General features: G+C 50.1%; 1 long non-coding RNA gene across 1 annotated transcript; it reads left to right on the plus strand.

Annotated features, from left to right (window-relative positions):
• The first annotated feature begins 403 nt into the window (after nucleotides 1-403).
• On the plus strand, nucleotides 404-2,145 carry LOC119872034. The gene is made up of 3 exons (XR_005358933.1): nucleotides 404-486; nucleotides 842-1,069; nucleotides 1,688-2,145. It is a non-coding gene; the product is annotated as an uncharacterized LOC119872034 (long non-coding RNA).
• Nucleotides 2,146-23,836: the final 21,691 nt, after the last annotated feature.

The following is a 23,836-nucleotide window of genomic DNA, read 5'->3' on the forward strand; positions in this document are numbered from 1 at the left end:
AATGTGACCTCACTTCTTTCCCCTCCATCCGCTCTGAGTCAGTTGCTAAGAAGCAAAGAAAGGAAGTATCCGGGGGGGAATGTGTTACATGCGCAGAGTACCTGCCGCCCTCCCAAAACTTGCCCACATTTCCCTTCACACTTACCCCTCCAGACAATGCTCACATGGGTAAGGGTGATGGTATCACCCCACCTGCAGATTAGGAAGCTGAGGCAGGGGATTCCTGGGTGGCTCAGCGGTTTAGCTCCTGCCTTTGGCCCAGGGCGCAATCCTGGAGTCCTGGGATCGAGTCCCGCATCGGGCTCCTGGCATGGAGCCTGCTTCTCCCTCTACCTGTGTCTCTTCTTCTCTCTCTATGTCTATCATGAATAAACGAATAAATAAATCTTTTTTTTTTTTTTTTTTTAAAGGAAGCTGAGGCAGAGCCAGGGTTTTGTCTCAGACCCCACGGCAGGAGAGCAGGAGGATGCCATGCAGGGGCTCCAGGTAGGAATGCACAAACTTGGGATTTATTTTTATTTTTTAATTTTTTTTTTTACAAACTTGAGATTTAGATCCCAGCTGTCCACCTTTCTTAGCTGAGTGATGCTAACCAAATCTCCTAACTCTCTGCCCCTCACCCTTCCTCCGTGAAACAGAGATCCCATCGTGATATTCACCACTGAGCTAACTAACGAGACAATGTGCGTAAGTGCTCCAGGAGGGGCTTAGGAAGAAGTTGGTTTGCTCAGTCAAAAGAGTATAAATCAAGGGTGTCCCACTGAACCCCAGTGACATAAAGGTAGCCAGGTCTCAGAAAAGACCAGAAACCAGGGCCCAGGGCCTTCTTTCTGCTTTGTAGGTCTGGTCTTCTCTGCGCCAGCCTTCCCTCTACCCTGGCCTTCTCTGCTATGTCATCTCAGCATCACAGAAGGTGGCCATTGACGAGACCAGCTGGGATTGAACTAGGATCTCTTTGGCCCAGTTCCAAGGGGAGGACTTGGTCAGCTCAGCTTGAACCAGATGCCCACCCTGACCAATGTCTGAGCCAATTTGTACCAATATGTTTGTTGGCAACCACTCCCTAAAGGTGAGAAGGATGGTCACATGGGTTGTTGTGAGCCAGACACAAAGAAATGTCTTACTACAAGTAGCAACCACTTCTTTCACTGTGTTCACCAACTGTATGCATCTCTTTATTTTATTAATAATCATAGCAAATAACCACATAGGGCTTACCGTGTGCCAGCCACTGGTATAAGCACTCTGCATAGGATGACTCTTTAAATTAATTCTCACAAAAGTGCAGTGAGGTTTATTTTGTCCATTATACAGATAAGGACACTGAGGTACAGGGAGGTTAAGCAACTTGCCCAAGATCATGTCTGCACTCGGCCAATCTGGTAACAGACCCGCTCTCTTACCCACCGTGTGTGTTATCTATTTTAGCCACAGTCGTGCTTATTTTTTTGTCTTAGATTTATTTTATTTTTTAAAGATTTTATTTATTTATTCATGAGAGACACAGAGAGAGAGAGAGAGAGGCAGAGACACAGGCAGAGGGAGAAGCAGGATCCCAGCAAGGAGCCCGATGTGGGACCCGAACGTGGGACTCCAGGATCATGCCCTGGGCTGAAGGCAGGCACCAAACTGCTGAGCCACCCAGGGATCCCCTCACAGTCATGCTTTTTCATAATTCCTCTCTTAGCCCAAGTCTCTCAAAGTGAGAGAAGAAAGAAAAATGAGGATGGAGAAGAACGTAATACCAAATATTTCACCAAAGCATTAACCGGTCGACAATGGAAAACAGCAATTTCGCTGGCTGTCTCCCGATTCCATTCTGAATTGGAGCTGGCGGAGCGGGCAAGGTGGCCTTGCTGTTGCCTCTCTGCACAGCCCTGTGACCCTCTGCTGGCCTGGGACCACCCAGGACCAGACCTGCAGCTTCTTTATCCCTTTACCCTGTACCTGTGCACAGCGAGGCTTGCTGTTGTTGAGGAAACATGTACCCCACTTCATGGCCTTCAAAGCACTTCTAAAAACAAGCAAAGAGGGCAGCCCGGGTGGCTCAGCGTTTGCGCACTGCCTTCAGCCCAGGGCCTGATCCTGGAGACCCGGGATCTAGTCCCACGTCAGCCTCCCTGCACGGAGTCTGCTTCTCCCTCTGCCTGTGTGTGTGTGTGTGTGTGTGTGTGTGTGTGTGTCCCTCATGAATAAATAAAATCTTTTAAAAAATAAAAGCAGGCAAAGAGATCAGTTCAAATATTGTCCCTGCGAGACCTCAAGAAAAAGGGGTTTGTGGAAAGAATGTACACATGAAAACCCAGCCAACGATGAACAGCCAGGCATTGGAGGAACAGGAGTCGTGGCAGGGTCTGCACAGAGCCCTTTCTCGCCCCTCTTTCTCATCTCTGTGGTGCATCACAGAACACGCCCTTGCCTGTGAGCCTGGCACCAGGCCTCAAATGGCCACCTCCCCCCAGTCCCGGGGCTAAATGGTCACCGCCTCCCACTTTTGCACCCCCCACAAGTGTCCAGGTAAAGAATCCGATGACCTGGCTCTACTTAATCCAGCCAGGCCCTCAGGCCTCAGGTTCCAGGTCCCGGGCTCAAAAAAGGAAAGCAGCTTGCTTGGCGTCTCCCAGAGAGGAAGTGCCAAGCCAGGATTCTGGTCTGTCAGCACCTGGATGAGTTTTGTGGGGCTGCAGTAACAAAGTACCACAAACTGGGCGGCTTGGACAACAGGAATTCTTTCCCTCAAGTTCTGGAGGCGTGAAGCCCCAAATCAAGGCGTCAGGAGGATCGGTGCCTTCAGAGGGCTAGGGAAAGGATCTGTTCTTGTCCAGCTTCTGGTGGCTTGCTGGCAGTCTCTGGTGTTCCTTGGCCAGTAGATGCATCACCCCCTATCTCAGCCTTCATGGTCAAGGCATTCGCCGTGTGAGCCTCCATCCAAAATTCCTTTTTTTATGAGGACACAGTCATATTGGATTAGGGGTCCACCCTACTCCACCATGACCTCATCTGAACTTAGTACATCTGCGACAACCTTATTTCCAAATGAGGTCACAGTCTGAGATTGGTGGGGGGGGAGGGGTGGTTAGGACTTTGACATCTTTTTCAGGGATACGATTCCACCCCTAACAGAGCCCAGGGCACACCCCTCCCGCCCACAGAAGGGCCACTCCATTCCGTCCCCAGTTTGCTTACCCCACTGCACACCTCACTCCCCAGGCTTCTTTCAGCCCTGGAGGGCGTCACTCTTCCTGTTTTCTCTGGAACAGGCCAACACAAGTCTGCCCTCCTGTCCTCACGCTCACAAGCATTCAGAGGGAGCAGTGGTGATTCAAGAGAAGCCACTCCGGGTGCCCTGGGCGGGGCATGACTCAACACTGGTGAGGCACTTGGGGAGGCTTTATTCAGACGGACAGTCCATTGTCTGCACCTCTGCGCCAGCTCGGGCTCCAGTTGGCAGTTTTAGCAGCATTAAACCTGCACAGCACATGATGGGCACATGAACCTCTTTCTGAGTGGACAACAACCTGTGAATCAAAGCCAGCCGGCGTGACCCCTGACCACATGGCTTCACAATGGTGGTGGTTGACAGGTGGCTGGGTTCCAGGCCAGGCATTCAGGCAAGTGGATTGGTTCCATATTTATTCACTCTCTATTTTGTTTGGCTAAAAATCTCAAGCAGATTCTACCCAGAGGTTAAGGAGCCCAGTCTACCCTGAGGATTAGTTGCATTTCAGAAGGCCTGGATCTGGGATCAGGGAGGGAAAGCTGGCCTTGCCCATTTCCTCAGTCATGACAGACATCACCAACCCGCCGTAGAACCCTACCTGAGATCACAGGCCAGGAAGCGGCAGGGTGGGGACTGGACTCCAGGATGGTGCATGCTGCAGTCTGTGTTCATTCTGTACTTCGATTTGATGATTCATAGTTTTGAGCCCGTACTTGGTGTCTGCCTCCTTGGAAGGGAAAATGCTCAAAGGGTCATGGATGCATCCAAATCCTAGCGGGCACGATCGCTTCCTTCATCGCCAGGGAGCATCAGTAAGATGGAACATTTGCCTTGCCAGAGCTGAAAGAAACCCCTAGAGACCTTCTGTCCACCCCTCCTGTTTTGCAGGTAGGGGAAGATAGGGTTCCTAGGAAGTAAGGAGCTCCAAGACCACAAAACCAGGCTCAGACTCCTGATCCCTCACCCCAGAGCTTCCTCCCACCAATCTGCTTTTCTTCTCCAGCAGCTGATGGAGGACATGGAGTATTTCTCATCTGGCTGCTTGCTCTCTGGTTTATGGTGTCAAATTCCTGGGGAGGCTCACCTTCCTCTTGTTCCATCTGTCCCAGCCCTTCGAAAGCAGGCTGTACAGTCCCTCTCTATTCCTAAGGTTGTATGCCTTTGCCTCCACCCTCTCCTGGGATTTCTACAGCTTTTCCCACCCCCCACCCCCCCCCCCCGCCTGTCCTCTGAGCCCCCATCCTGGTATTGCTCCCTCTGCCACAGGGAAGGAGCCAATCCTGGTTCCTGCCCCCCCACTTCCACTGAGCCCCCTGGCTCTGGTTCCCACCACCACGGCCCCCTGGTTCCACCACCTCCCACTGCCATGGGGTCCATCCAGGGGGGCCTAATGGTCAGGCAGGCCCAGCCAACAAGGTGACACACCCTTTTGTGTGGCCACAAACTAGCACAGCTGTGAAAAGTCCTAACAGTCCAGAGACTTTGGAAAACTTTTTACTCTTTTTTTTACAAAAATGACATATTTTCCCTTGGAAAAATAATTAGATACATATGAGTTTTTTTTGTTTTGTTTTGTTTTGTTTTAAAGGTAAATTGGCGCAACTGGGTAGCTCAGCTCAGGTCATGATCTCAGGGTCGTGAGCTCAGTGTGGAATCTGCTGTTCCTCTCCCTCTGCCCCTCCCCCATCAAATAACTAAATGAAATCTTTAAAATAAATAAATAAACAAAGCAAACCATAATGAATATTAATTCAGTACCTACTATTTTCTAAACACAATACACATGTTAGCTCATTTAATCCTCAAATGAGAAATCCCACAGGACAAATGACACAGTTTCTTCAGCAAATAAATGGCAAGGAAAAAACATGAGAGGAAATAGTATTTAGATTTAAAAAGATTTAAAAGTGTTATCAGGGCAGCCCAGGTGGCTCAGCGGTTTAGTGCCGCCTTCAGTCTAGGGCATGATCCTGGAGACCCGGGATCAAGTCCCACGTCAGGCTCCCTGCATGGAGCCTGCTTCTCCCTCTGCCTCTCTCTCTCTCTCTCTCTCTCTCTCTCTCTCTCTCTGTGTGTGTGTGTGTCTCATGAATAAATAAATAAAATCTTAAAAAATAAATAAATAAAAGTGTTATCAACTGTAGGGAGATGGGATGGGAAGACATGTGACAAAGCACAGTAACAGGTTAGTGGTTGAGTCTAGGGGATTATGCTGGAGCCCACAGTACAATTCTTCCTCCTTTGCTGAATGTTTGAATATTGTCCTAATAAAATGCTGGGAAAAAGTATATATCAGCCAAATGTAATATGTGGATCTTGCAGATCCTGATTCGAGCAAATCAAGTTAAAAGGCATTTATGGGACAGTTGAGGATGATTTAACACTGGTTAGATATTAGATGATCTTAAGAAATTGTTTTAAAAGGGCTGCCTGGGTGGCTCAGTCAGTTAAGCATCTGCCTTTAGCTCAGGTCATGATCCCACGGTCCTGGGATGGAGCCCCACATTAGGCTTCCTGCTCAGTACAGAGTCTGCTTCTCTCTCTCTCTCTCTTTCTCTCTCTCTCTCTCCCTCCTTCTGTCCCTCCCTACTGCTCATTCTATCTCTCAAAGAAATAAAATCTTTAAAAAAAATTGTTTTTAAAAAAATTTAGGTGTGATCACGGTATTGCAATTCTCTCTCTCTCTCTCTCTCTCTCTCTTTTAAGATTTTATTTATTGGGATCCCTGGGTGGCACAGCGGTTTAGCGCCTGCCTTTGGCCCAGGGCGCGATCCTGCAGACCTGGGATCGAATCCCATGTCGGGCTCCCAGTGCATGGAGCCTGCTTCTCCCTCTGCCTGTGTCTCTGCCTCTCTCTCTCTGTGTGACTATCATAAAAATAAAAAAATAAAAAAGAAAGAAAGAAAGAAAAATACGATTTCATTTATTTATTCATGAGAGACAGAGAGAGAGAGAGAGAGAGAGACATATCCAGAGGGAGAAGCAGACTCCCTGTGGGGAGCCTGATGAGGGACTCGATCCCAGGACCCCAGGATCAAAACCTGAGCTGAAGGCAGACTCTCAACCACTGAGCCACCCACGTGCCCCATAGTGATTCTTTTCTAAAGAGTCTGCGGTTCACTTTAAAATAGCCAGCAGGAGAAAGTACAGATGAAACACCATTGGCAATTATACTGCAGTTGATTAGTGGAGGTCCATTGGATGATTCCTTCTTTTGTGAGGGGTTGAAAATGCCTATAATAAAGAATTTTTAATAGGTGGGTACTATTATTTTGCAGTTAAGGAAACGGAACTGAGGTTTAGAATGCCAAGTTATTCGCCTGAGATCACCCAGCTAGTAAATCCCTTAATATGGATTAAAGAATATTTCCTACCTGACATCCCATCTCTCATTCTCCACACCCTGATAATATCCATCTAAAACTTCGATACACTTAAAAGGATTTTGCATACTTTAAAATATAAATATACTGCGTGACTCTACCCTTGTGTAACACAAATTATGTCAGTGTGTCCTTGAGCAGATATTTCTGATGCAGAGCTACGGAAAAGGAGCTAAGCCACGTAGTGCACCTCCTAAGCTGAGCACTCTCACCTGGGCCATTTAGAGGACACTCGCTGGTCCTCCACCTTCATTATCGCGCAAATTATTGTCCCCATTTTCACAGAGAAGGAAACGAACTCAGGAAGGAGAAGTGGATCATCCAAGGTCACAGAGCTAATCACTGATAAGAAATTCATGCATGTATCTGATAGTGTGACTCGAGAAAGGAGTCCTCACCTGGAACCCCAGGAAGGCAGCAATCTTGTCTGCTTTCCTCACCACCTCACCTGACAGGAGAGACCAAGACTCACTAAATGGACAAAGGAACTCAGAGAGGCACGCGGCTCTCCGCCAGAGGGCTAGACACTCTTTAAAAAAAAAAAAAAAATTGTGGTAAAATACACATGATCTAAAATTTGCCTTCTTACCCATTTTTAAGTGTACAGTTCTGTAACGTGAAATGTTCACATTGTTGTAGCACCATCACTGCCATCCATCTCCAGAACTTTCTCATCTTCCCAAACCGAAACTCTGTTCCCATTAAACACGACCCCTCCACCCCCCAGCCCCTGAAACCACCATCTGACGGCTCGAGTGCCTCATATAAGTGGCCTCATACAATATTTGTCCTTTAGTGACTAGCTTGTCTCACTTAGCCAAATGTCTTCAACATTGATTGAGTTGTAACATATGTCAGAATTTCCTTTCTTTTTTTTGAGGCTAATGAATAATAGTCCCTCATATGGATATACCCCCATTGGATTTATCCATCAATGGACATTTGGGTTGTTTCTGCCTTTGAACATAGGTGTGCACACATCTCTTTGAAGCCCGGTTTTTTCCGTATGGGTAGATGTCCGGGGTAGGATTGCTGGATCATACGGCAATTCTTTTTTTCTAGGACCCTTTGGAATCCATTTTTTATGCTGTATTCTTCACCTAATTATGAGCCTTTCTGTGTTGCCATGTTTTTGTCATTTGGGTGGCCAGTTGTAGGTCCCAGTGAGGTGAGTTCCTCCTGTACCCTCTTTCCTGTCTCTGCCTGGTCCACCCAAGTTAACCTAGCCCTCATGACTCAGCTTCAGGGACTCAGACTACCTTAGGGCACCCGAAAGCAACTGGGATTTCCCTTTGAAACCCCTTCCTAATTTACATTAGGTGATTCTTTGGAACTTCATGTTGGGAAAGTTTCCTCCTCACTCTGGAGCCAGCAATGGCTGCAGTCTTGTTCTCTGCCCTCTCCTGCACCTACTGCTAAGTCTATCAGCAGGTTTGCATGATCAAATATATTGAAATAGTTAAGTAATTACCTCCTCTCCTGGGGGCTATTTCCAACTTTTCAATATTATTAACAAAGCAACTACAAAGAGAGGATTTTTTTTAATGCTGTTGAACCAGTTCCTTAAGATTTATTTCCAGGGATGTTTCCAGTAACATGTCACCAGATTTGGGGTTGGGAGGAGGAAATGAAAGAAAATGGCGGACAAGGTGCCAGTCACGAACCAGGGAGCCGGAAGGAAGTATACATGGTGAGGGAAACCAGTTTTGGCCTGCTCCTTTCCCATCCCATTTCAGATAATCCCTGTAGTGGGTAGAATGTGTCCAGAAGATGTGTCTACCTAGAATCTGTAACTGTGACCTTATTTGGGTAAAGGGTTTTGGTAAATATAATTAACTTCTGAATCTTAAGATGACATCATGATGGATTAGAGTAGGCCCTAAATCTAATGACAATCCTTAGAAGAGGAGGGGAAACAGAAACAGAGCAGAAGGTAGACAGAGGCAGAGATTAGAAGGATGCGTCTTCTGGCCAAGGAATGCCAAGAACTGCTGATAGCCAGCAAAGCTAGGAGAGAGGCATGGGACAGGTTCCCCCTTGGAGCCCCAGAAACAACCAACACCTCGACTTTAGACTTCTGGCCACCTGAACTATGAGAGAATACATGTCTGTTATTTCAAGGCTCGTGCCTGTGGTAATTTGTTATGACAGACACAGGAGATGAATACAGTGCCCATCTCTGCAGTCCTTCTGGAAGGACACAGCTACCGTTCAGGCTGGAGTTGGGCTCATGCACAGGTGTCACTGTGTTGGGTGCTCTGCTCTGTCAGAGGGAACCCCCCAGGTATGCAGTGGGTGTTGATGTTGGGGTCTCAGCCCACTGGGGATACCAGGGTGTGAAATGCAGTGAGTGTAGCCACTGGCAATCCATCTGGGAAAACAAAATGATGTTCTTTTCATACATCACACACAAATTCATACATCATGCACACAGATGAGGCCCCGGTCTTGAGAAACAGAACTTTGAATGATTTAGTAGAAAATATAAGCCATTATTTCTATGACCTTGGTGTAGGGAAGGATTTCCTAAACAAGATAAACCTTAGTGCATGAAGCATTTGACTACATGAAAATTAAAAGCTTCTGTACATCAAAGGATAAATAAGTGTAAATGCAAGCTGAAGACCCACAGAAAAGCCTTGCTGTGCAGGGTAGGACCTAGGATTTACAAAGAATTCCTACAAATCAACAGAAAGATAACTCTTAAGTCCAACTGTAAAATGGACAAACGTATGAATAGGGAATTCACCAAAGCACAATCAATAACCTAGGAAAAGATGTTCAATTTCATTAAAAAATTGGAGGTGGGAGGACAAATTAAATGGCGGTGGTGTGCCACTGCTCCTCCGTCAGGTTGTCAGACAGTGAAAAAGTCAGGAAGCCATGAGGATGGTGGAGAAGCAGGAAAGCCTGCATCCTGTTGGCAAATGTGCGTTGGTGCAACCTGCATGGAGACCAAAGGCCTCACATATGTCATGGGGTGAACCGTGCCGCCCTCCTACCCAAATCCATACATTAAAGTCCTAATGCCTCTGAATATGATTCTATTTGGAGGTAGTTCTTTAAAAAGGTGATTAAGCTAAAATGAGGTCATGTGAGTGGGCCTACTCCAACATGACTGGCGTCCATATACAAAGGGTAACATTTGGCCACAGAGACAGAAATGCACAGAGAGGAAGCGATGAGAAGACTCAGGGGGAGAATGGCCTTTGCAAGCCCAGGGATGCCAGCCTGTGGCTGTCAGAGGCTGGGAGCAAACTAGACACTAGGCCTGGAATGTATTCTCCCCTCCTGGCCTTCGGCGGAACCCATGTTGACAACACCTTTATTTTGAACTTTAGCCTCCAGAACTGTGGGAAGATAAATTTCTGTTGTTTGAGCCATGCATCAGTGATGCTGTATCATGGTGGCCCCAGAAAACCAATACAGCCATCAACCAAAGAGTGGCTCATAGACTGTGGCCTATCCATTTGGTGGGATATTACCTGAGAGTGTCAGCAGTCGACAGAAGCAAGCCGCAGAGGGATGCAGATGGCATGATACCATTTACATAGATGTGGACACACAAAAACGCTGTGTCTAGTTTCTCCGAGCATAAATGAATAGCAGTGGCATCAAAACACGCATGAGAAGAGACACACAGGATAGTGGTGACATATCCCCTTCTTAAAAAGGATTGAAGAAAATAAGGTAAAATTCGTGCATTCAACAAACACTGCCCACAGGTGAGGGGCAGGAGTGGGCTCCATGCAAAACTGTACACAAGAGTCTGGGTTCATGCTCCTTAATTCACGATCCTTCTCTGGCACTCGTCACCCCTTCTCCCAGCAGACATCCTGAGGGTTTCTTCGTTTACAGGGTGAGTTTCACAAAGCAGTATTTTGCCCATATTTCTGAGCATGCACACACACACACACACAGACTCCAGAAAGAGCAGCACGACATAGCAATTTTCTTTCCCTATTTTTTTTTCATAAAGAAACACAAAACTTCAGATACACCTTTCACATCATGGTAATAGGAAAGAAAAGAACTAAAATATGCAGAGAAAGAAGCTGCCAGCAAGACAAAAACAAACTCAGTTTCCAGCAACAAAGGCATGCAAATCCCAGAGCCTGTAAGCCTAGGAAGGCCCAGGAGGAGATGCAAAGAGTAAACAAATTTATGGAAAATGCTGAATCTCGCCAGTGGCCAGAATCCCACCTCCCACCCCGCACCGCCACCGGCTCCTGTCAGGGGGCCCCTGAGGGTTCTGAGAGCAGGATCTGAATCAGCCAGGAGTCTGCTGTGTGCCAACTCAGTGAGCACCTCCCTGGGCACCAGGGTGCTGGAGGAGGAGGATGCCTGGTGTCCTGGGAGGAGGCATAGCATCCTCCAGCAGCCGTGTGGCAGGAGGGGCCCCAGCCTTGCATCCAGTCAGCTGGTCTTCTACTCACAGCACGTCTCTGGCGGGCTGGTGGGGGTTTGGGAACAGGGATCCTCTGATTTTACTAGACTTACCGACTTGTCCTGCCCGGGATAGGCTTCACTTTAGCCCTGGAAATCCCGCATCTCAGGGAAACGGGGATGGTGGTCACCTTACATCTTCCAGATGAGGAAACAGGAGAAGAGGGGGGAAGTGAGCAGACTGAGACCAAGTCGCTGTGCCGGGGTTGGAAGCCTGTAGGAGTCCACAGCAGAGGGATGGCGAAGATGGAGAAGTCAGAAGCATCCAGATCAAAGCAACTTTGAGGAAGCCCACACATGTGTTCCTTGAGATAAGAGTAGTTAGTCCTCAATGCTGGGTCAGGGCTGGTGAGGCGGGCAGGCCTGGCTACCACCTGAGTCAGGACCGGGCAGACTGTTTCCTTGGGAAAGCTATTTGGCAGCCTGTAGTTAACACTGCAAAATTGTTCATACCCTTTGACTGAATAATATTATGCTTGGAAAATGATTCTAAGGAAATTATCCTTTTTTTTTAAGAATTAAAAAGCTATTGGAAAGAAAATGTTCTCTGCAGAATTATCTGGAAGGGAAAATAAACCTGAAGAGTCCACACAGGGCAATGGCTTCGTACATCATGACCCATCTGGCCAGGGACATGGTCACATAGCCACAAAAATGTAACTGATGACTACACAGCGACACAGGAAACTCTTATGATGTGAAGTAGTATCTTATGGAACAGAATAACAATCCTAAATGTCTTGTACCTGCAACTTTACAAAATGCTTCCCATCAAGGACCAGGCTGGAATGGGAATAGGTGGGTTTGGTGGGGATAAAGCAAGATTCTGTTTTCTTTTTAAGATTTATTTATTTGCTTGAGAGAGAAAGCGAGAGCGCATGTGCACAAGTGGGGGCAGAAGCAGAGGGAGAGAATCTCAAGCAGATTCCCCGATGAGCATGGAGTCGGGCAAAGTGGGGCTCAATCTCCGGACTCTGAGATCACGACCTGATCTGAAACCAAGAGTCAGATGCTTAACTGACCGGGCCACCCAGACACCTCAGGGAAGATTCTTTTACAATTTAAAGATTATTATTTTTTAAAGATTTTATTTATTTATTTGAGAGAGTGACAGAGCAAGCATGAACAAGGTGGTGGGGGGATGGGCAGAGGGAGAGGGAGAAGCAGACTCCCCTCTGAGCAGGGAGCCCATGTGGGGCTTGATCCGAGGACCCTGGGATCACGACCTGAGCCGAAGGCAGACGCTCAACCACCTGAGCCACCCAGGCGCCCCTTAAAGATTATTTTTAGTCCCCTTATATCATCTTTTGCAAATCAAGGGAAGGAAGCTAGGAATTTTCTGCACAGATAGGGTCATGCACATTGTCAAAGACACCACTTGCCAAGATGGTCTTTGTGGCTCTGGTGGAAATAGCAGATGATTGCAAGAAGCCTGAATACTCATCAGGAGGTGAATGCTTCAATAAAATGGGTATATCCATACAAGGAGGACTACATGGCTGTTAAAAAAAATAGGGCAGCTGTATGGCTATGGGATGATTATTAAGATGCATTAAGTAAGAAAGGCCGAGTACAGGAGGGTGTAGAGAATGCTGTTTGGGGGAAAACGACACACATACATATATGCCTATATTCCCATGCAGGCAGAGAGAGACTGGTGCTGAACGGACATGCTAGAACTCCGTGGAAGACAAAGATGGCAGGGAGCCTGGGTGGCTCAATCAGTTAAGCATCTGCCTTCAGCTCAGGTCATGATCCCAGGGTCCTGGAATTGAGCTCCCGGTCCAGCTGCCTGTTCAGCAGGGAGCCTGCTTCTCCCTCTCCCTCTGCTGTTCCCCTTGCTTGTGCTCCCTCTCTGTGTCAAATAAACACATAAAGTCTTTTTTTTAAAAAACACATAAAGTCTTTAAAGAAGAAGAAGAAGAAGACGACGACGACGACAAAGATGAGAAGGCAGTAACTTCCATTCTGTGCATTTGGTACCTGTAGGGAGATAAATGGTGAATCCGAAAGGATATGTTCTCGTCCTCATCCCCAGAACCTATGAAAAAATCTCTGCAGATGTAATTAAGTTGAGAATTTCCAGATGAAGTCATACTGGATTACCTGGGTTGGCCCTAAATCCAATAACGAGTGTCCTTATAGATGACACACAGAGGAGACACTCAGAGAAGAGGGGAGGCCATGTGAGGATGGAAGCAGAGATGGGAGGGATGTGGTCACAAGCCAAGAACACCTGCACCTCTGGAAGCTGGAAGACAGGAGGAAGGATCCTCCCTTAGGGCCTTCCAAGGAAGCCCACACCTTGATTTCAGACTCTCGCCTCCAGAACTGTAAGAGGATAGGTTTCTGTTGTATTAAGCCCACCAGCTTATGGTGATTTGTCATGGTAACCCTGGAAAACAGCCTGGCCTGCTTGGTGAATGACCTGCTGGGTGGTTCAGAAGGGGGTTACCTTGGAGGTACTGACTGGGAGGGAGATGGGGACTTGGGGTCAAGTTCTGCATTTTGATCTAAGTGCTAGTTTCTCAGAGTAAACATGTAAAAAGCCATGGAGCTGTATACTTAAGATTTTATGGTATATGTTACACCCTAATTTTCTTAAAGATTAAAATGGAATGATGGGTCAGGAGATACTCTACAGAGAGCTAGACACCTCATTTTAAGGTGCTTTCATGTGGAGTGACAAAAAAAAAAAAGTTTTGTATTCAGCACAAAAAGTCGGTACATGGGGATTCCCAGGAACCTTCCTTCCAGCAGCAGATGGGATTTGGGCAATGACATGCACGCCTTTCCCCAGCAGGTCGTTCACCAAGCGCTGGTGGCTGGCCAGCCTGCCTGCCTGCTGGGGACCTGCATCGGCCATGCTTGCCATGACACTGATTTGCTTTCAGCCTCCCACCCATCTGGAAGGCAGCACCACCTGCCCTCCAGGAGCTCCCAGCCTGGTGGGTGGACAGCAAGTGCCTACTTGGTCCTTCACACAGATGCTGGGCTGGAATGGGCGGATGTCCAGGATGCTGCAGGGAGGTCGGAGGTAAGGTGCTCGTTCCACAGGATGTGGAAGGAAGAGCACTGCTGTGCCTGACAGGGGAGGGAGAAAAGATTGCCTGGAGAAGGATCTTCCCAGGCAAGGGGAACTTCACGTGCAAAGGCATCAAACATGAAAAAAAAAAAAAAAGATACAGAACATCTGGGGAACTGCTTACTGTGGCTGGGAGGGTGGGCTGTGGCAGCTGAGGAAGGTGCCAGCATCCTGGAGCCCCAGCAGTGCTGAGGCTGCTCACTTATGGTCTAGGGGCTGCTTTCCTCCTCTGGAAGGCAGAGCTAACCTGGCCTGCTGCAAGCTCTTATAGGTTTGAGGAGGCGCCAAAGAGGTAACAGGAATATCATGTGGATCACCACCCGCTCCTAAAAGATGGTTTTCAGGAGGTGGGTGAGGGGAAGGGGTAACAGGGGGGTGGGCATTAGGAGGGTACTTGATGGAATGAGCTCTGGGTGTTGTATGCAACTGATGAATCGCTAAATTCTACCCCTGAAACTAATAATGCAGTGAATGTTAATTAAATTGAATTTAAATAATTTTTTTTAAAAAGATGGTTTTCACTGTTGCTGTCCTTGTGAGCTTGTACTTTAGATTCATACAGCTCATTCGACCCAGGAAACTGTTCATATGTTCATCCACTCATTCAGCGTGTACTTATTGGGTGCCTACTATGTGCCAAGACCTGCTCTTTTTTTTTTTAAATATTTTTTTATTTTATTTATTCATAGAGACACAGAGAGAGGCAGAGACACAGGCAGAGGGAGAAGCAGGCTCCATGCAGGGAGCCCGATGTGGGACTCGATCCCGGGTCCAGGATCACGCCCCGGGCTGCAGGTGGCACTAAACCGCTGCGCCACCAGGGCTGCCCCAAGCCCTGCTCTTGATGCTGCAGACAGAGATGCTTGGCAAAGAGGACAAATTCACGACATCTAAGGTATTTTAGGCGCTGTTAAAAGCTAAGAAGAGAAATAAAGTGGGGATGGAGGATAAGGAGTGGGGAGGGTTTGATTTTAGGTAGGATGGGCCCTTTAGTTTGGTTCTGGAATGCATCTCACTCTCCAGGTACACAGTAAGTGCTCAAAACATTTTGTTGTGGTTGTTGGATGAATCCTAAAACACAAAGAGCAAAGAGACCTTGAAGATCATCTGCTCCCAAACTCAGTTTACAGATGAGGAAGCTGAGGCACGGGGAGGCTAAACCGCCAGCCACTGGTCACTGCAGCCATGGAGTGACCCAGCAAGGAAGATGCCCAGGCCGTTTGCTGTGTGACCCACGGCGCTCCTGCTCCGCACACACTACAACAGACACAGGGCAACTCCTCATCCACTTGGGGCTGGAAGCTCTTCGAAGCCTATGGAGCCAGCCCTGTTCTGGATGAGGGGGACACAGGGTTGGCTCGGTGCTGGCACTGGACACTGAGCCTTGCCTGTGCCCCAGTCCGGCTGGGTGACAGCAGCCTCCTCAGCAACTTCAAGACCATGAAGGATGCACCTTGCTGCTCCTCTGCTCCCTGCCGTGAGTCTGTAGCTTCTTGGCTAACAGGGAGCCCAGCCAGCTGTGAGCATCCACACGTGGCCAGCACCCACGGGCTCCAGGCCTGGCCCTGTGGTGGCACCCAGGGGAAGGGCTCCGGGGTGTGCAAGGCATAGGTCCCACCCTCCAGGCGCTGCTGTCAGGGGGGCCCGGGAACTCAGGCCTGCGGAGCAGGGGCAGGAGCGCAGGGTTGGGAGCGGGGTGGGGGCAGCAGCACTGCAGGTGGGCCGTGGAGGGGGCTGAGCTGGAGGTGGTGGGGAAGGGACAGGAAGGCCGGCAGGAGGATGGGCAGGTGGGGTGGGCAGGTGCCGTCCGTACTCCCCAGAAGGGCAGCGTCACAACCCCCGTCGTCGTGTCTGTGCTGAGCAGGGCAGCAAGGCGGAATGAGGCCAAGATGCCTCTCTAGGGGCTTTGAGATTCCACATTCGCATCCCAGGTCTCCGTGTCACCTTGGGCCTGTCACCTGACCTCTCTGAGCCTCAGTCTCCTGCTCTGAAACAGGATAAAGAGCCCTTCCTGGGCTGTTGGGAGGATCCAGCGAGCACAGCACACAGGCAGGAGCCGCTCCCAGGATCGTGAGCTTGACAAGGACTGACTGAGCAAGGGGAAGGGCTGTGGCTCCCGGCTTCCTGGGGGCGGACGGACAAAGTGAGGTGCGTGGGGCTGGGGGAGGCAGGGGGGCGTTCACCCAGCCTGGCAGGGTCCGGGTCGGGGGGCTCCCTGGAGGAATGACAAATAAGAGCTGCAGAAAGAGGGGCCCCTCTGTGCGGAGGCGAGGGAGGGCCGGCACGAGCGAAGCCTGCTGGGGTGCAGGGGGTGGCCTGCCTCACCTGCTGTTGTCCTGATAACAGGTGTGGGGAGCCCCTGGCCTTCGGTGGCGGCAGTGGGCAGGAAGGCTAGACGTCCTGTGGGGGGCCGGCCGGGCCTCTCTGACCAACCTGGACCCACATCCCACATACCCCCCCGCCGCCAGCACCCCAGCGTTCACGTAGGCGAAACCCTGCCTGACGTTATCTGCGTCTAGAATCTGACTTCATTTTACATATAAATGCAAATGTCCCTTCCCTGCCCAGTTTAATAGTCCCTGAATTTTCCAGGAGTGCAACCACCATGTCAATAGAGGGAAAGTTGTTCTTTGTTTCTTTTGGACAGTAACTAACAGCTGGTCACCACTTCTAAAAATCGCATCGCCAATGGCCCCATCCAGAGGCACACCTGTGACCGTCTGTGCTTGTGGCCATTGCCTTCCTGGGGATCCTCGAACGGGGCAAGCTTCTCATTCCTTCTCTCTATCTTTGAGAGGGTCCAGCATCCCCACATATGATTTTATGACAAATGACCTTCCTATTAATCCTTCTCCTTCCTATTATCACTAGGGCATTATGTTGATGTTGTTGGCAGTCACACGCACAGGTGAATTCTCTACCTGTGAATTCAGCTTCAGGATAGAAAGTCACATTACAAAATACTAGTTTATAAACGAAGCGGCAGGTCTGAATGTTTTCGAGCCCCTGAGTCAGGAGCTGGGGAAATGGTTTTGTGACAGTGAGCCAGGGCTGAAAAGACAGGCGCCAGCCCTCAGGGCGCCCGCCAAGAAACATTGCACACCGCGGAATGAAGCAGTGGCAGGGGGATCTAAACGACGCCCTCAGGTGGAAACTGAAAAAGCACCTTTGCCTGATGTTGACCCATCTCTGTTCTGATATGTGCATCCCGTGTGAGGATGCAGCTCTGAGACCAGCCGTGCGCATGTGGCTGCCCCTCTTCAGGTGAGAAAGGTAGAGGTTCTTTATGGTGGATGAGATTTTTTAAGATTTTATTTATTCATTCATGAGAGACACAGAGACAGGGAAGCAGAGACATAGGCAGAGGGAGAAACAGGCTCCCTGCGGGAAGCCTGATGCAGGACTCGATCCCAGGACCACGGCGGGATCACGACCTGAGCTGAAGGCAGATGCTCAAGCACTGAGCCACCCAGGCGACTGGGTGGATAAGATTTTGAATTGGAATCCACCTCACATACAGTCTGTGGGGAATGTGACTGACCCACTGAATGAGGGCAGGAAATGCCAAATGGAAGACACTTCTAGGTTACTCGGATCAAGTGCATGTTCTTGTATTCGCCAAAAGAGAAAGAGAGAGAGAGATGTCCTTTATATTAACAAAAAATGTACTTTCCTCTGTGGAAAAGTGCACATACTTAAAAACTATCAGGAGGAGTGTCTATTTCCAACCTGCCTGGACCCCCCATGGTTGTGCCCTGTCACCTAGAGGGATGAGGCTGGAGAGTCGGCCGTTGGCCAGATGACCAAAGGGCTTGTGAATCATGTCGAGGAGCCACAACTTAATCCTACGTTAATGGGAAGCCGTTGGTGGATGTTGAGCAGGAACCTATATGATCAAATTTGCATTTTAGAAAAGTCATTCTAGGGATCCCTGGGTGGTGCAGCGGTTTAGCGCCTGCCTCTGGCCCAGGGCGTGATCCTGGAGACCCGGGATCGAATCCCACGTCGGGCTCCCGGTGCATGGAGCCTGCTTCTCCCTCTGCCTGTGTCTCTGCCTCTCTCTCTCTCTCTCTGTGTGACTATCATAAATAATTAAAGAAAAAAAAATTAAAAAAAAAAAAAAAGAAAAGTCATTCTGGCTACGGCTGGACAGTGGATGGGGGAGGCTGAGACCGGAGGCAGGGAGGTTATTCAGGAGGCTGGGGGCTCGGGCAAGGGGAGAGAATGGTGGCCCAGACTATCTAGGGGCAAGAAATGACAGCAGGGGCCATGCAGGGGGCAGACGAAGGTGGCCAGCGTTCTCTGGAGGGTGGGGGTGGGGGACAGAGCTGGCCTGTCTTGTTGGGGGTGGGCAGGGGACAGCGGGCTGGATTAACAGCGGGCATGGAGGAGAGTGGTCCTGTGCAGGCACCGCCCACACAATCCTCCAGCAAACCCCTTGGGCAGGTCCATCAGGATTGGTGTCACCATGAGTACAGACAAGGAAACGGGGACTTGCACAGGACTGACCGCCATGACCAACGCGCAGGAGTGAGCGCCTCGGCCAAGGTGTGGGGGTGACGGCCTCGGCCACGGCGCAGGAGGGCGGGCGGCGCGGCCAATGCGCCCGCCTGTCGGAGGTTGCAGAGCTCCTTCAGAGGCACCTTGACAGGTCGGACGGCTGATGCGTGCTGAGGAGGAGAGCGCGTCTCGGGGACTGCCCGGCCCTGCTGACCCGCTCGGGAGCACGGAGCAGTTGCTCTGCCGGCCGCAGCCCCGGCCCCCCTGGCGTGGACGCGCTGCCCCAAGCAGGGGCGGGCCAGGCCCACCCCAACCTCCCGAGGCCTGGGCTAGCCCGCGTGTCCGCGTGTCCGAGCAGGACTCCCGCTCCGCGGCGCCTCCAGCGTCACAGGAAGAACCCCCCGGGCCTACCCAGAGGCCGGCCCCAGCCGAGACCCGGCGAGGCGCGGAGGGACCCTGCGCCCGCCCCTGCCTCCCCCGCTGCTCCCGACGCTGGACCTCCCGCTCCCTGGGGGCAGGAGCCCTCGGCCCGTGGGGTGGGCGCCCTCTGCCGGCCGCTCGCTGTGTTTGCCGGCGCCCGCCGCCTCGGCCAGGATCTTTAGGGGTTGGCGGGAGGAGGGTCCCATTGCTCCTCGTGGGGGGGGGGGGGGGGGGGGGGGGACAGTTCCAGGTTATTCTGATGAACAGAACTGCTGCTGCTGCTACTACTACCTATTTCACTGGATCTTACTTACTGGATTTTGGATTCACAGTAGCCCACAATAACTAGTATTAAAATGATTTTAATGGATTTAACTATTATCCCAATGTATTTATTGGGAATTATGTGAGGGGATATAACCACTACTCTTACTTATTATGGCTATTTTATTCGCTATTGTTAGATATTGGATATTATTTATTGGATATTGGATATTATCAGATATCAGCTACTATTTATTGGCTATTGCATTCACGGAAGCCCACAATAATCTTTGTACAAAAGTTATCTTAATGACTAGAACTCCTCCTCTTAGTTATTGGACATTTATTTGATAATTATTTGAATAGACAGAACTACTAGGGTGAATAGTTATCACAGATTGAGTGGCTGTGATGTGTCCCATGCTTCGTTACCTAGCTCATTCCTCATTTCTTTTTCTTTCTTTTCTTTCCTTTCCTTTCTTTCTTTCTTTCTTTTTTTTTTTTTTTACAGATTTTGTTTATTTGTGAGAGACATACAGAGAGGGGTAGAGAGTTAGGCAGAAGGAGAAGCAGACTCTCCGCGGGAAGCCCGATGCAGAACTCAATCCCAGGACCCCGGGATCACCAGCCAAAAGCAGATGCTCAACCACTGAGCCACCCAGGCGCCCCCTCAATCCTCATTTCTATTATCAAGCCCATTTCCCAGATGAGAAAGCTGAGGTTCCCAAAGACCATGCCGTGCCCGTAGCCCCACGGCTCCGCAGGTGCCTCAACCCCGGGCCGGACCCTGGGGTCAGTGCTCTCTCCTATGCCTGGCGGGCCCTCTCAGCTGTGGCCAGAGCACAGGCCTGCCTAGGACGCTGACCCCAGAGGCGGTGGGCTCACGTGCTTGCGAAAGCTACTTCCGGCTGCCATCCCCTGGAGCAGCTCTGTCCCGTAGCTCCTTCTTTGAGAAGCAACAGAGGCAGGGTTGGTGCAAAAGACACAGGGCCTGGTACCCATGCACCCCGAGTTCCTGCACCTCAGCACTGCCAAGTGGAAGGTCAGGGATCCCCAGGTGGTTGGGAACCCATCACTCCCGAGAACGATGGGCCCATCCACCTCCCTGATCGGGAACGTTGAGTAAGGGAAGATCCTTTCTTGGCTGGGGAAGAGGAGCCTCTTCTAACATCTTTCAAAGCTCTGTGGGGTGAGTCCCAGGCTGGCAGCGCTTCACAAAGATCCAGGAGGTGCCAAGGAGCCTCTTGAGGGTTTTCTGTCTGAGGAGGCACCAAGGTGGACATGGGGAGGTCAGGGAGGAACATGCAGAATTCTTCCCTACTGAACACCCTCCACCACATTCGCCAGGCTCCGTGTTGGGTGTTTTCCATTTGCCATCTCACCTGCTCTGGAGGAGGTGGGCACTCACTCACCTGTGGGGAGACTGAGGCATAGATGTGCTAACCTCCTTGGCCAGGGCCATGCAGCTGGGGGGTGACAGGTGAAGGATTCAAACTCAGACCCTCCCCCCCGCCCCCCGGGCTCCAAAAACACCCATGCTTTTCCTATTAAGGGGCCATATTGGTCTGTGGCTCACTTTGACTTCCAGATCTTCTTCTTGTCCATGTTTTCAGAGGCCTGTCCTATCTCATCTGGCAGCAGTGTGTGGTGTTTAAGGGCACAGGCTCAGTGATCAGCTTATCTGGGATTTAATACTGGGCCTGCCACTCACTAGCACTGGGTAAATGACATCACCACGCAGTGCCTCTGTTTCCCCATCTGTAAAATAGGGATAATGGTAATAGTACCTGCCTCTGAGGGGCCATGCGAAGAGTAAATGGATTAATATTTACAAATACAAAATTCCTGGAGCCTGGTACAAGATGAATGCTCAACACCAATGCTTTTATTCATTGGTGTAGCAGCTCTCAGCCCAGGTTGCAAATCAACCCCAGAGCTTTAGAAAAATGCCAACGTGTGGGTCCCAAGCCAGAGGTTCCGATTTAATTGGCCTCAGGTGGAGCCCGAGTGCAGGTGTCAGGGCTCCCCAGGCGATTCCAATGCTCAAGCAAAAGCAAGATGCACCAGGCCAGAGTTTCCACGGCAGGGGCGGTGTCTCGGGCACCAGGGCCAGGGGGTGGCACCCAGCAGGTGTCAGGAAATGCTGGAGGGCGGGTCAGAAGCCCTTTGGGTCGAGGTCACTCTTTATTCAGCATCAAGATCCTGGCGAGTCTGGATCTCACCTCCCAGCAGGTAGGAGGGAGGTCACCCACTCAGACCGAGGTCATCGGCCTGAAATACGAAGACAAGCCTTGTCCCGTCCTGAAAGCGTCTAATGCAAACATGAAGTCATCCCAGCCCTGCCTCTGCCAAGGGCTGTGGGAGATCCGCCCGGGGCTGAGCCAAGTTCCTGAGAATTCCCGAGAAGGGACGCACCCTGTTTCCTCCTAAGTCACATGCTGCTGGCCCCCCACTTCCCGGGGATGTGCCAGGAGGAGCAGTGCAGGGCCAGTGAGGATGTGGGGGCAGGCGGAGGACTCTGAGCTCCAGCCTGTGGCCCTGCTCTGGGCCCACCCCTTCCATGGCCCTTGAGTCTCTCTCCCATGAAGGATGACACATTCTGGCTCCTTCTTCCATTTTACAGATGACTTCAACTCTCTGGGTCTTTGTTTTCTCATCTGAAAATCCCTCACAGGTTCTCGTGAGGATAAAAGATGGAAAAGAGTATGCGTTAAGTGGTGGCTACAAGTCAGTGGTCGGTCACGCCGGCTGTTGTGACGGGGTGGTCAGGAGGTGGCCCCCCACCAAGGAGGGGCAGCTGGCAGAGGCTCAGGGCCCAGGGCCCTGAGGGGAGGGGCTGGAGGCTGGCAGAGAGAGAGAAAATGCAGTTGGCACCAGGGCCAGACCCATCCCCTGCTGTCTAAGATGCAAGCACAGGGACGCCTGGGTGGCTCAGCGATTGGGCGTCTGCCTTCGGCCCAGGGCTCACGTCCTGGGGTCCCCGGATCGAGTCCCGCATTGGGCTCCCTGCGAGAAGCCTGCTTCTCCCTCTGCCTGTGTCTCTGCCTCTCTCTGTGTCTCTCATGAATACATAAATAAAATCTTAAAAAAAAAAAAAATAAGGGGCAGCCCGGGTGGCTCAGCAGTTTAGCGCCGCCTTCGGCCCAGGACGTGATCCTGGAGCCCTGGGATCGAGTCCCATGTCAGGCTCCCTGCATGGAGCCTGCTTCTCCCTCTGCGTTATGTCCCTGGCTCTCTCTCTCTCTCTCTCATGGATAAATAAATACAATCTTAAAAAAAAAAAGTCAGCCTTTGACATAAGGGTTTGTTAAAAAATTTTTTTAAAAATAATAAGATGCAAGCACAGACACAAATGGACCAACACTTCTGTGCCCCTCCACGGGCCAGGCTAGAGGGGCAAGATGCGTACACAGGCACCGTGTGCGTGTCGGGCAAGCCTCCTGGCAGTCTTTCAGGAAGATATTAGCCTCTGTTTCCATTTAAAGACAACGTGATGGAGGAGTGAATGCTTCAGGATCCATGCCCAAATCTGCCAGAGTGTGAAGCCTTACCTCTTCCACTTTGCATGTTGGAATGGGATGTGGATGAAACATCAGCCCGAGGTCTAAGGGACCTTTCTAATTATTATTATTAGTTAGAGAGAGAGAGAGAGAGAGAGAGAGAATCTCAAGCAGTTCCATGTCCAGCATGAAGCCCGATATGGGGCTTGATCTCTTAGATCCCTTAGATCACGACCTGAGCCAAAATCAGGAGTTGGACACTTAGACTCAGCCAGCCAGATGCCCCCCATTGTATCATTTTATTTTATTTTATTTTTTTTTTTATTTTTTTTTTTTTTTCCATTGTATCATTTTAAATAGATAATTTAGGAGGACACCTGGGTGGCTCAGTCAGTAGAGCTTGAGACTCTTGATCTCAGGGTTGTGAATTCAAGCCCCAAGTTGGGCACAGAGCTTACTTTTAAAAAATAAATAGAAATAGAAAAGAAAAGAAGGCGATGGAAGATAAGCCATGAGTCTAGGAAGCTAGGAGTTCCCTCTGGAGGGACTGGGTCACCTCTCATGTCTAGCATGGTGTCTTGCAACATGAGGCTGGCATTATAAATGTTTGTTGAACTAAACACTTATTCATTCCTTCAACAGATCGTTACTGGACACTGGGTTCAGCATGGGGGTATCATATAAGGCTCTAGGACCCCAAGAGAGACCAGGACAGACAAGATCCGTGGGTTAATGGAGCCACATCCAGGGAGTGAGTGAGGAGTGGGATGCACAGGGAAAAGAGACGGAAAGTAAGCAAAGAGAGTGAAAGCCTGTGATAAGGACTATGTGTCAGTTATCTGTTGCTGCATAACAAACATCCCCAAACACAGGACTCCTCAGAACTACCATTCATTTCTTACAGTCCTACAGCTTGGGCTGGGCTCAGTGGGAAGGTTCTTTCGCTGGTCTTGCCAGAGGTCCCTTGTCACTTCAGCTGGCATCAGGTGCCATTAACAGGGTTGGGGGGCTTCAGAGG

Source organism: Canis lupus, chromosome 5 (assembly GCF_011100685.1).
Source record: "Canis lupus familiaris isolate Mischka breed German Shepherd chromosome 5, alternate assembly UU_Cfam_GSD_1.0, whole genome shotgun sequence".
Lineage (NCBI taxonomy): Eukaryota > Metazoa > Chordata > Mammalia > Carnivora > Canidae > Canis > Canis lupus.